The sequence below is a fragment of the Octopus sinensis genome, linkage group LG1, assembly GCF_006345805.1.
Source record: "Octopus sinensis linkage group LG1, ASM634580v1, whole genome shotgun sequence".
Classification (NCBI taxonomy): Eukaryota; Metazoa; Mollusca; class Cephalopoda; order Octopoda; family Octopodidae; genus Octopus; species Octopus sinensis.
In genome coordinates this window covers 116,056,663-116,069,162 of record NC_042997.1, presented here as the reverse complement: position 1 = coordinate 116,069,162, position 12,500 = coordinate 116,056,663, and the positions used below count along the sequence as shown (strand labels likewise).

Below are 12,500 nucleotides of genomic sequence, written 5' to 3'. Positions count from 1 at the left end.
CACTAAGACACCTGATGAAGGCTGGAGGGTATATCAGCCGAAACGTTGTGTTAACAACAAACAAAATGGGGACAAAGGTCCGTCAAATGTAAATAGTGTAAATAATGTATATAATTCCTCATTTCTCAAATAGAGAAATGGATTCTTTAGTGCAGTTTTAGCAATCCTAAGAATTATCGCTGTGACTTGATGGTTATAGAGAAATATCGTGTTGCTCGTAACAGAATGGACATGAGCTGAAATGACAAATCTTATTTTTGTTATCTTCAGCCCTAAAATACTTGGATTCGGTTTCCCGGTTTTCATGGCGCATAAGCGATTGTGATCGCAACATTCCCTCTGAAGGTTGCCGGATTCAAGGTCGGAAATTCTGAGAGGAGGAGACAAGTCGATTATATTTATTTCTTTATTGCCCACAGTGGGGAGCTAAATATAGAGGGGACAAACAAGGCAGGACAACGGGATTAAGTCGATTACATCGACTGCAGCACATAAGTGGTACTTATTTAATCGACCCCGAAAGAATGAAAGGCAAAGTCGACCTCAGCGGAATTTGATCTCAGAACATAAAGACAAACGAAATACCTATTTCTTTCCTACCCACAAGGGGCTAAACACAGAGAGGACAAACAAAGACAGACAAACGGATTAAGTCGATTATATCGGCCCCAGTGCATAACTGGTACTTATTTAATCGACCCCGAAAGGATGAAAGGCAAAGTCGACCTCGGCGGAATTTGAACTCAAAACGTAGCGGCAGACAAAATACCGCTAAGCATTTTTCCCGGCTTACTAACGTTTCCGCCAGATCGCCGCCCTCGATTATATTGACCCCAGTACTTGACTGGTACTTTATTTCATCAACTCCGAAGAAATGAAAAGCAAATTAGATCTCGACGGGATTTGAACTTAGAGCGTAAGGGACCGGATGAAATGCTGCTAAGCATTTTGCTTGATGTGCTTACGGTTCTGCCACCTCTTCGCCTTAGCATATCTAATATATAGAGAGGTAAATACATGAAATGAAGACATCTCTTTGGGCACAACAAATCATATTAAGGACTTCGACCACATTGAACATAAGAGTGTCGATATGAAATTTTGTATTGTTGCAGAGTTTCAGACAACCCAAATTTGGTAGCAACATAATACAAGTTTATACTTACAGTTACAAATTGTTAGACGGTACACTCAATGGTGAATGAATAACTGATAAACAAGGATAGATGCATATTGATATCAACTCATGTTTACTTAAATTGCCCCACCAAATATATACCTACTTCTTTACTACCCACAAGGGGCTAAACACAGAGGGGACAAACAAGGGCAGACAAACGGATTAAGTCGATTACATCGAATCCAGTGCATAACTGGTACTTAATTTATTGACCCCGAAAGAATGAAAGGCAAAGTCGACCTCGGCGGAATTTGAACTCAGAACGTTACGGCAGACGAAATACGGCTGCGCATTTCGCCCGGCGTGCTAACGTTTCTGCCAGCTCGCCGCCTTCCACCAGATATATACCGGGAAACAATTACATTTCACTCGAAATGTACAGACAAATGACATCGTTATAACTGCAATTATTAAACTTTGTTTGCTATTTCAAATGCCACTGGCGAGAATTCTCGAAATAAAATTAAATAATAGCGTACATACATATAGTATTGAGAGAGTAAGAAAGTGTGCGTATATATTTGTATGTGAGAGAGAGAAAGAGTAAAGGAAGGCCGAGGAGACAAACGGACACCATTTCTGAAACTCACACTAACACCCCTATTCAACGACTACTCCAATTCAACTTTCAGTCTTTCAGTTTCTCTACATATGTTCTCCTGGCTTTCGGTGTTTTATGCCAAGGAGGCCTCAGTGACAGGGCATTTTGTTATTATGCTGCATGCATCTGGTTGCATCTGGTAAAAACCAGTAAAGATGATGATAAAGATGCAGCAGGTAACAAAGAATCGAAAGACGTATTCTTCAATCCGAGCCAACCAGTAGGAGAGCTGGCGGTTGACCAAGAATGAGATGGTTGGATAATATCCGTACTCTCCGTTGGTCACAATTGGGACTGCAGCTGGAGAATGTAATGACGGTTGCTTCTAATAGAATCCTATGGAGGAGGGCTCTGAGGACTCTACCCACCATGATCCTCCCGGGAATAGTGGGTGAAGAAGATGGACGGGTAGATGGATGGACGGATGGACGGATGGATGGGTTGGTGGATGTGTGCGTGCGTGAGTGAATGAATGGATGGGCGAATAGGTGGGTGGATGGAAGGATGGAAGTATGGATGGATGGACGGATAGATGGGTTGGTGGCTGTGAGCATGCGTGTGCGAGTGAATAAATGGATGAATGGGGGTGAGGGATGGAGGGGATGAAGGAGGGGAGAACTGGATTGATGGATAGATGATGATGATGATGATGATGTTGATGATGATGATGATGATGATGATGCGTGAATGACGAAGATGACGACAATCAACATTGATGGTGATGGTGCTGATAATGATGGTTCTGGTGACGAGGATGACGATGACTTCATCGATGCTGCTGACCGTCTCAATATCTTCCATTTTAATCCCATTTGTCGGGAAGTAAGTAACTCTATATTCGTCAAACTCCCTCAGCGTCCATCCTGCAATCCTCTCAGTCTCTGCATCTCTCTGTTTCTACCACTATAACCACCACCACCATCACCATCATCGCAACCAGTGCTTCTATCACCCTCTCTGCCTCCTTCCATGGCCTCCACACCCTTTTCTTACTAATCATCAACATTTTGCAAGCATTCAAATGTTTAGTGTTAAAAATTCTGTCGAAACGTGAGAAAGTTCAAATTTTAGTTAGTATTTGACGAGTTTCTCAATCAACAAGCGATCGTAACAGTTGTTGACACTATTCTTCTGAGAACATCCCCACCCCCACACCAACCCCACCGTACCCTGGTAGACTAGTGAGGGTTTTTTTTTTAATGTTATTCCTGTGCTATATTCCGTCACAACATCATCTTCGTCGACATCATCTCATCACCTCAATCACCATGTGGATTAGATGCCATGTTTCCACGGTCAACAATCATCGTTTTCATTCAGACTTTTTGAAATATTTTGTCTTATGTGTATGTTGTTGGTGTTGTTGTTGTTGTTGTTGTTGTTGGTGGTGGTGGTGGTGGTGGTGATGATGGTTTTCGTATTAATACTTTTGTAATATCAATGTTAGTTATTTCGTCATATACACTCATTTAGATTATACACCCTTACACACAAATGCATGCCCATCCATACGTAATTACACACAAACACAAACATATACACAAACACACACATATATATAGATACACTCACACACATATACATCCACACACACGTACACATACACACACACACATGTAAAAATTGCTAAAAGTTAAAATAATTTTACAAATTAAGTAAACTTTTCATCAAAGACGAAACAAAATTAATTGTGTGTGTGTATGTATGGTATAGATAGATAGATAGATAGGTAGATAGATAGATAGATAGATAGATAGATAGATAGATAGATAGATAGATAGATAGATAGATAGATAGATAGATAGATAGATAGGTAGGTAGGTAGGTGGTAGGTAGGTAGGTAGGTAGGTAGGTTGATGGATGGATGGATGGATGGACGGACGGACGGACGGACGGACGGATGGATGGATGGATAGACAACTACATGCGTTTGGGTATATGTATACGTATTCACGTGGGTGTGTAGGCATATATGAATATATGTATATATATCTCTTATTATAAAAGGCAGATTTTATCTGCCTCCCTTTGGGAGTTATACAAATCTACAATATAGGATTTCTTCAATTACAATTTACCTAGCAGTTTTAAGAGTACAATGCATCGCGTCATGCCAGGTCCAGTTTTTAAAATTTAAACTCCAATTAAGCAAAATTTACAGAAAACTCACATTCTGGTGTGTGTGTCAAATGCTTTTCTTAGTCTGGTTTACACCACACGCAAACGCACACACACAGTGGGCAACGAATAAAATGAAAGTAAATGTAATATTTGTTTATGTCTATCACGCTGATAGATACATGAGTAAAATGTATGGGAAGCTAACAGATAACAGTGAGTGAAAATGTTCTTGGAAGAGAGTAAATTAGCGACAGTGATTTGAGGAAGACTAAACTGAAACTATGAACAGTGTTTATGTATAAACAGACGACACTTATATAAACCCTTTCGTTACCAAACCGCCCGAATTTACCTATTCATATTTAAATGAGAATATCAGAGTAAATCTCTTTAGTACATTCGTGAAAACACGTATTATACTTCGTAAACACTTCAAATACAGTTTTGTACAAAAATCGAAGTGTAATTTTAATTCCGTGAATTATGGGAGATTTTTTTCCGAAATTTGTTCCTATTGTGTTTTCAAAATTTGTAATTCTGACAAAAAATGGATACGAATTTCATTATATCAAGCAGCGAGTCAGAATTCGAAGGATTTTCTACTGAAGACCTTCATAAATCTAACTCTATGACTGAAAAAAAAAAGCATCTTTATATAAGAGTGAAGTTGTGTGTCTGTCCCCTTCGATTTACATTCGTAATTACTCCCACATTTTGCGGTGCAGTTTAACCAAAAGCGGGTATCTTATAGTCGTGATTCATATCGAGCCCTTCTGGGTATTAGCGCGCGTCTACGATGAGTCTACGATTTTTAAAAAATTTACCATCATATTTTTCCATTTTAATGTATTTTTTCGCTTTTATATAAGGGAAGTAACTCTCTAAAATATCTACGATGTGTCAACGATTTAAAAAAGATTTACCTTAATTTTTTTTCAATTTTTAATGCATTTTTTTTGCTATTTTTTGGCTATAACTCTCTAAAAATGCTTATATAGTTATTTCCCTTACAACCCGAGCAACGCCGGGCGATACTGCTAGTATTATATAAAATCCGTTCTCTGTGTGTGTGTGCGCGTGTGTGTGTGTGTGTGTGTGTCTTCTCAGATCTCGAGGCATCCTCCATCCGATTGCGCTCAAATTTGATATGTAGATACCGACGGTATCAGGGCATGTATAAGTCTTGAAAAAATTACAAATATCGATTCCAGGTGAGAATGCGATCGATAAAGCCGTGGGAAATCGTTTTTCTTTGGTTGCACAATCGACTATATGGTGCTGATAGAAGTTGCCTCCCTTAACACCAAGCATGCATATTTCATACACAGTCGATCATTTTTCTTTGTTTTTATTTTTAAACTACTGTTTGCCAAACTCAATTTAGTTACCTCCCTTTACAGTCTGAGGCGATGCATTCTGCGTGGATGTTCTCCGGTGTCCCTGCATGGATATATCCTTGAAGAAGTTACTCTACAGTCGATTTATTGTTTTCATTTATTATGAATGGACAAACCAAAAGAAGTGTGTTTTTTAGTGAAAGAAAACCATTATTGTATTCAATCAAGATTGATTGAGCTTTATTTCAAGGTGAACGTAGTCAAAATACTTCAATTTTAGAAACAAAAGACTATTTGCTTGCTTCTTAATCGTGTAATATTTGCATTTTCTAAACTTTGTCAGACAGTTTACCACGATCTATCTTCTAATTTCGGTGACCATCAATGGTTGTGTGATAGAGCCATTTTAGCGCCAACCAATGCCAACGTCAATACGCTTAACACTCGCCTCCTTCGTCAACTGCCGACCCAGGAACGAATCTACACATCTATCGATTCAATTACTGACCCAGAGCAAGTCATGGTATACCCGACCGAATTTCTTAACTCACAAGAACCACCGGGTCTGCCACCCCATAAACTCTGCCTCAAGGTTCGAAGTCCCATTCTTCTCCGAAACTTGGAACCTTCACTACTTTGCAATGGCACTCGGTTGATTGTCACCCAACTTTTGGATGACGTTCTAGAGGCAAAAGTTATCACGGGTTAAGGGGCAGGGGATGTTTTTATTTCCCGCATGCCATTGATTCCGTCGGACTGTGTTTACCCGATGAAACGCGTTCAATTCCCTATTCGCCTAAACTTCGCGATGACCATCAACAAAGCACAGGGGCAGTCATTGAAAGTCGTGGGGTTGGACCTCAGCACTCCTTGCTTTTCGCACGGACAACTGTATGTGGGCTGTCCGAGGGTTGGCTGTTCGACAAACCTTTTCTACTACGCTCCAGACGGAGTAACAAGGAATGTGGTTTACAAGGCTGCGCTCCACTAGCTTTTCCATGCCCTTGAACATCCCGTAAAGTAAGTTAGTTTAAAATTAGTTACTTAGTTCCCTAGGTTGTTGCTTTTCATCAAAAATTGCCTCAAGTTGATTTCCTACATGTTTTATCGGATAAACTTATTATTGTTCCAGGTACGTTCTCATAAATTCATCATGCTTTTCCATCTAGATTTACCTTCATCTAACCCATTTCATGCATCGTCTTTCTCCTGCTTTTCTTCTGTCAACCTGTACATAACTGCACCTTCCATTTTTTTGTTGTTTTTGTACTGTTTAATGGCTCGTTTCTTTCCTGCCAAGCTCTTTGTTTAAACCATGTTTGTGTTCTCCCAGTCAACAGCCTTATCATTACTGGTACTTTAAATTCTTCGGTTGCATATTTGTGTGAATAAAATCGTTTTTCTTTGGAATAGAAAAAAGTCTATCTTTATTTCTTCTTTTGCTGGTGTCTCAAATTTAGGTTAAATCAGTGTTTCTCAAAGAGGAGGCCTATGGGACGGTTGGACAAGTTGTTTTTAGAAAATTTGGTTTAAATGTTTGACAACTCAGTCTGTATTGGAAACGCATTGTTGTATTGCTAGTTAGACTGGGTTTTTCTTTTTACACAGAGTAATATACTAGACAAGGTATAAATAATGATCATCAGAATAATACGACTCTAATGGCGGTAGCATCAGTTCAATTTTTCTCAGCAGATGAATGGTTCGTTTGAATTACCAATTAGTGAACGAACCTTTAATGGTTATCGGAAACAGCTGTAAGTCGAAAATACTAAAATAAAAGTATAGTGACCATTATTTATACGTTATCTATACATACAGGGTGATTCAAAAGTTGCCATACATAAGAGCAATTTATTATTTATTTTTATAAGAAACAGTTTTTTATCTGTTTCTTATAAAAGAATAAATTTTTCTATATATGGTGACTTTTGAATCACCCTGTATATTGAAAGATTGAAAATGGAGAAAGCTGGATGTATGAATAATTGATTTGTATGATATAATTTATTTGTATTGTTATTTTTAATAAATTTCAGCATCTTTATAAGTTGTAAAGCTCAAAGAAGAAATGGAAGATTGGAAAAATACCTACATATAAGTTTTGGTTCTAGCCCCTAGCTGATATGTAATTCTAAGTATTTGGTTATATGCTAAGAATAGTATCATTTTTAAGTATATGGAGTAGAACATCTTCAGGGTTTTATCAGCTTATAGCACAAAGGTTAACATATTTCTTGAAAGGATTTTGCATGCATCCTTTCATGAAATATGTTAACCTTCGTTCTATAAGCTGATAAAAAAAAACCGAAGAAGCATATAACCAAATGCTTAGAATTACATATCAACCACGAGCTAGAACCGAAACATATATGTAGATTTTTTCGCATCTCCCATTTCTTTTGGAGCTTTGCAACTTATAAAGATGTTGAAATGTATTAATATATCTCATACAAATAAATTATTCATACATCCATCTTTCTTCGTATTCTTTCTTTCAATATTAATATTTATTGTCAAGGCGACGAGCTGGCAGAAACGTTAGCACGCCGGGCGAAATGCTTAGCGGTATTTCGTCTGCCGTTACGTTCTGAGTTCAAATTCCGCCGAGGTCGACTTTGCCTTTCATCCTTTCGGGGTCGATTAAATAAGTACCAGTTACGCACTGGAGTCGATATAATCGACTAAATCGTTTGTCTGTCCTTGCATGTCCTCTCTGTGTTTAGCCCCTTGTGGGTAGTAAAAAATAGATATTTCGTCTGCCGCTACGTTCTGAGTTCAAATTCCGCCGAGGTCGACTTTGCCTTTCATCCTTTCGGGATCGATTAAATAAGTACCAGTTACGCACTGGGGTCGATCTAATCGACTTAATCCGTTTGTCTGTCCTTGTTTGTCCCCTCTACGTTTGGACCCCTGTGGGCAATAAACAAATAAAATAAGTTGGTAGGCGAAGTTCTCATCAGCGGGTACCCAAACATCATTACGTATATATATATATATATATATATATAATATATATTATATATATATATATATATATATTATATATATATAATATATAAGGGTGGTTTTTTTAGCAATTTTTCAACCGAAAGGCAAAAATATATATGTCTCTAAAGCGACTGAGGGCGCTATTTAGCATCATTATTGCTAGAAATAAGAGTTAAAACAACTCATAGCTACAGTAACGCACAGTTATTGCTCTGACTCTTATTTCTAGCATTCTCGGCCGCTATTCTTTTATTCTTTTATTTGTTTCAGTCATTTGACTGCAGCCATGCTGGAGCACTGCCTTTCGTCGAACAGATCGACCCCAGGATTTATTCTCAGTAAGCCTAGTACTTATTCTGTCGTACTCTTTTGCTGAATCGCTAAGTTACGTAAACACACCATCGATGTTGGGGGTAAAAACACTGACACAAACATATATATATATATAAATATATATATACACGATGGGTTTCTTTCAGCTTCCGTCTACCAAATCCACTCACAAGGCTTTGGTGGGCCCTAGGCTATAGTTGAAGACTCTTGCCCCAGGTGCCACGCAGTGGGACTGAACCCAGAACCGTATATATACCGTCTTTCTCACTCTCATTTTACCTTCTATTCTTCTATTTGTTCCCTCTTTTCTTTCCTCTCTCTCTTTCTATTTCTTTCCTTCCTACCACTTTCTCTCTGTTTCTCGCCCTCTCTCTGTTTCTCTTTCACTATTTCTCTCACTCCCACCACTTCTCTCTCTCTCTTCCTCTCTCTCTCTCTCTCTCTTTCCAAACATGAACATCACACTGGGCAGTCAGTTACTCGAGGTCACCACGGTTCAAGGGACCTGGTACCAATCTCTTTATTCTGTAGTTTGCTCTCAATAGATATATATGAAATGCCTTCCAGCTTTGCTTTACACAAAGATGGATCTTTAATGTTGCTAAGAACTTCTGCTGCTGTCTCTCTCTCCCTTCTCTCTCTCTCACTCTCTCTCTCCCCCTATTTCTCTCTCTCTCTCTCTCTCTCTCCCTCGTTCACTCAAATACTCAATCACCGTCTTTCCTTATTTTTTCTCGTTTTCTTTCTTCTGTCCTCCACTTTTCCCATTCGTTACTAATTTTTCCCTTTTCACTCTCTCTCTCTCTCTCTCTCTCTCTCTCTCTCTCTCTCTCTCTCTCTCTCTCACTTTCTCTCACCCTCTCTCTCTCTCTCTCTCACTCACTCACTCTCTATCTATCTCCATATTTTGATGCACCTTCCCTCCCCCTCTCTTTTCGTTATATATATGCATACATACCTATATACATATATATGTGTGTTTGTGTGTGTGTGTATGTGCGCGCATGTGTGTGTGTATATAAATATGTGTGTGTGTGTGTGTGTATAATACATATGTTATATATAATGTATATGTAAATGTGTATACATATGTGTGTGTGTGTGTATGTATACACACATAAATAGATAGTGCGTGAGTGTGCGTGTGTGTATGTGTGTGCGTGCTGATTCAGACAGCATATGTATATGTACGTGCACGTGCGCTATATTAATTTCAAGCTTAACTGCTTCTGGTTCAATTATAGATGGCTCACCCAATCCCACTTCTTCGCCACCCCTATTATCCCGAACATTGGTAACAGACACTAATTCTGCCCAAGCAAAATAAATGAACCAGGGAGGTCTTTCTGTTCAAAGTGAAACCCTCGACATCCCCATCCCATTACCCACGACAGCGCTTGCGGTTTAACTGACCATCTTTCTCTTTAACATTATATTATTCAAGGCGGCGAGCTGGCAGAAACGTTAACACGCCGGGCGAAATGCTTAGTGGTGTTTCGTCTGGCGTTAAGGTTCTGAGTTCAAATTCCGCCAAGGTCGACTTTGCCTTTCATCCTTTCGGGATCGATTAAATAAGTACCAGTTACGCACTAGGTCGATCTAATCGACTTAATCCGTTTGTCTGTCCTTGTTTGTCCCCTCTATGTGTAGCCCCTTGTGGGCAATAAAGAAATAAGAAACGTTAGCACACCGGGCGAAATGCTTAGGAGGATATCGTCTGTCTTTACGTTCTGAGTTCAAATTCCACCGAGGTCGACATTGCCTTTCATCCTTTCTGGGTCGTTTAAATATGTACCAGTTACGCACTGGGGTCGATTAAATAAGCACCAGTTACGCACTGGGGTCGATATATTCGACTTAATCCGTTTGTCTGTCCTTGTTTGTCCCCTCTATATTTAGCCCGTTGTGGGCAATAAAGAAATAAGAAACGTTAGCACGCAGAGCGAAATGCATAGCGGTATATCGTCTATCTTTACGTTCTGAGTTCAAATTCGACTTTACTGTTAATCCTTTCGGGATCGATAAATTAAGTACCTGTTGCGTATTGGGGTCGATCTAATTGACTGGACCCCTCCTCCAAAATTTCGGGCCTTGAGCCTAGAGTAGAAAAGAATATTATATTATTCATAAAAGCATTGACCTGGCAGAATCGTGAGCACGCCGGGTGAAATGCTTTGCGGCGCTTCGTCCGTCTTTACGTTCTCAGGTGAAATTCCGCCGAGGTCTACTTAGCCTTTCATTCTTTCGAGGTCAATAAAAAAAGAAGTACCATTTGAGCACTGGCGTCGATGTATTCGACCATCCCACTCACCGGAAATTTCAGACTTTGAGCCTATAATGTAGAAGTTTCTGATGTCCATGAAGCGGCGAACTCGCTGAATGGTCAGAGCGCTGGGCAAAGTTCTTGGTTGAGCATAGGGGTCGATTTTATCGTCTTACTCCTCCCTTGTACCAAAAATTTAAAACCAATATTTGAGTGGCTCTGTGGTGAGTAGCTTGCTTACCAACCACATGGTTCCTGGTTCATTACCAATGCGTGGCACCTTGGGCAAGTGTCTTCTACTATAGCCTCGGGGCGACCAAAGCCTTGTGAGTGGATTTGGTAGACGGAAACTGAAAGAAGCCCGTCGTATATATGTGTAAATATATATATATATATATATGTGTGTGTGTGTGTGTCTTTGTTTATCCCCCAACATCACTTGACAACCGATGCTGGTGTGTTTACGTCCCCGTAATTTAGCGATTCGGCAAAAGAGACCGATAGAATAAGTACTAGGCTTTACAAAGAATAAGTCCTGGGGTCGATTTACTCGACTAGAGGTGGTGCTCCAGCATGATCGCAGTCAAATGACTGAAACAAGTAAAAGAGTAAAAGAGTATAGGTAGTTAAGGTGGCGAGGAGCTGGCAGTATCGTTAGAGCGCCGGGCAAAATGCTTAGCGATATTTCGTTCGTCTTTACGTTCTAAATTCAAATTCCGCTGAGGTCGACTTTGCCTTTGATCCTTTCGGGATAAAATAATACCAGCTCAACACTGCGAGTCGATGTAATCGACAAACACCCGGTCCCATAATTTCTGGCCTTTTGCCAAAATTTGAAACCATTATTATTATTATTGTCTTTAAGAAGGCGGCGAGCAGGCAGAATCGTTACCGCGCCGGGGGAAATGCTTAGAGGTATTTCGTGCTTGTGAGTTCAAATTTCGCCTTTCACCCTTTCGGCGTCAAAAAAATAAGTACAAGTCGAGTACTTGGCTCGATATGATCGACTAGTCCCCACCCCCCGAATTTGGTGGCCTTGGGCCAAAATATTGAAGTCAACATTTCTTTCCAATACATGTAGCCTCGTAAGGTGGCAAGCTGGCAGAAACGTTAGCACGCCGGGCGAAATGCGTAGCCGTATTTCGTCTGCCTTTACGTTCTGAGTTCAAATTCCGCCGAGGTCGACTTTGCCTTTCATCCTTTCGGGGTCGATAAATTAAGCACCAGTTATGCACTGGGATCGATGTAATCGACTTAATCCGTTTGTTTGTCCCCTCTGTGTTTAGCCCCATGTGGGTAGTAAAGAAATAGATATTTCATCTGTCAATATGCTCTGAGTTCAAATTCCGCCGAGGTTGACTTTGCCTTTCATCCTTTCGGGGCTCGATAAATTAAGTACCAGTTACCAACAGGGTTCGATATAATCGACTTAATCCGTTTGTCTGTCCTTGTTTGTCCCCTCTATGTTAAGCCCCTTTGTGGGCAATAAAGAAATAAGAAACGTTAGCACGCCGAGCGAAATGCTTAGCGGTATTTCGTCTGTCTTTACGTTCTGAGTTCAAATTCCGCCGAGGTCGACTTTGACTTTCATCCTTTTCGGGGTTGATGAATTAAGTACCAGTTGCGTACTGGGGTCGATCTAATCGACTGACCCCCGCTCCCCGAAAATTTCGG

The 12,500-nt window shown here is 39.9% G+C and overlaps 1 long non-coding RNA gene across 1 annotated transcript in view; it reads right to left on the bottom strand.

The window, feature by feature from the left end:
* Nucleotides 1-663: 663 nt before the first annotated feature.
* The window catches only part of LOC118766370, a 27,123-nt gene continuing 15,286 nt past the window's right edge, over nucleotides 664-12,500 (bottom strand). The window contains exon 3 of the long non-coding RNA XR_005002305.1: nucleotides 664-817. This is a non-coding gene — a long non-coding RNA (uncharacterized LOC118766370). The remainder of the gene's footprint in view (nucleotides 818-12,500) is intronic.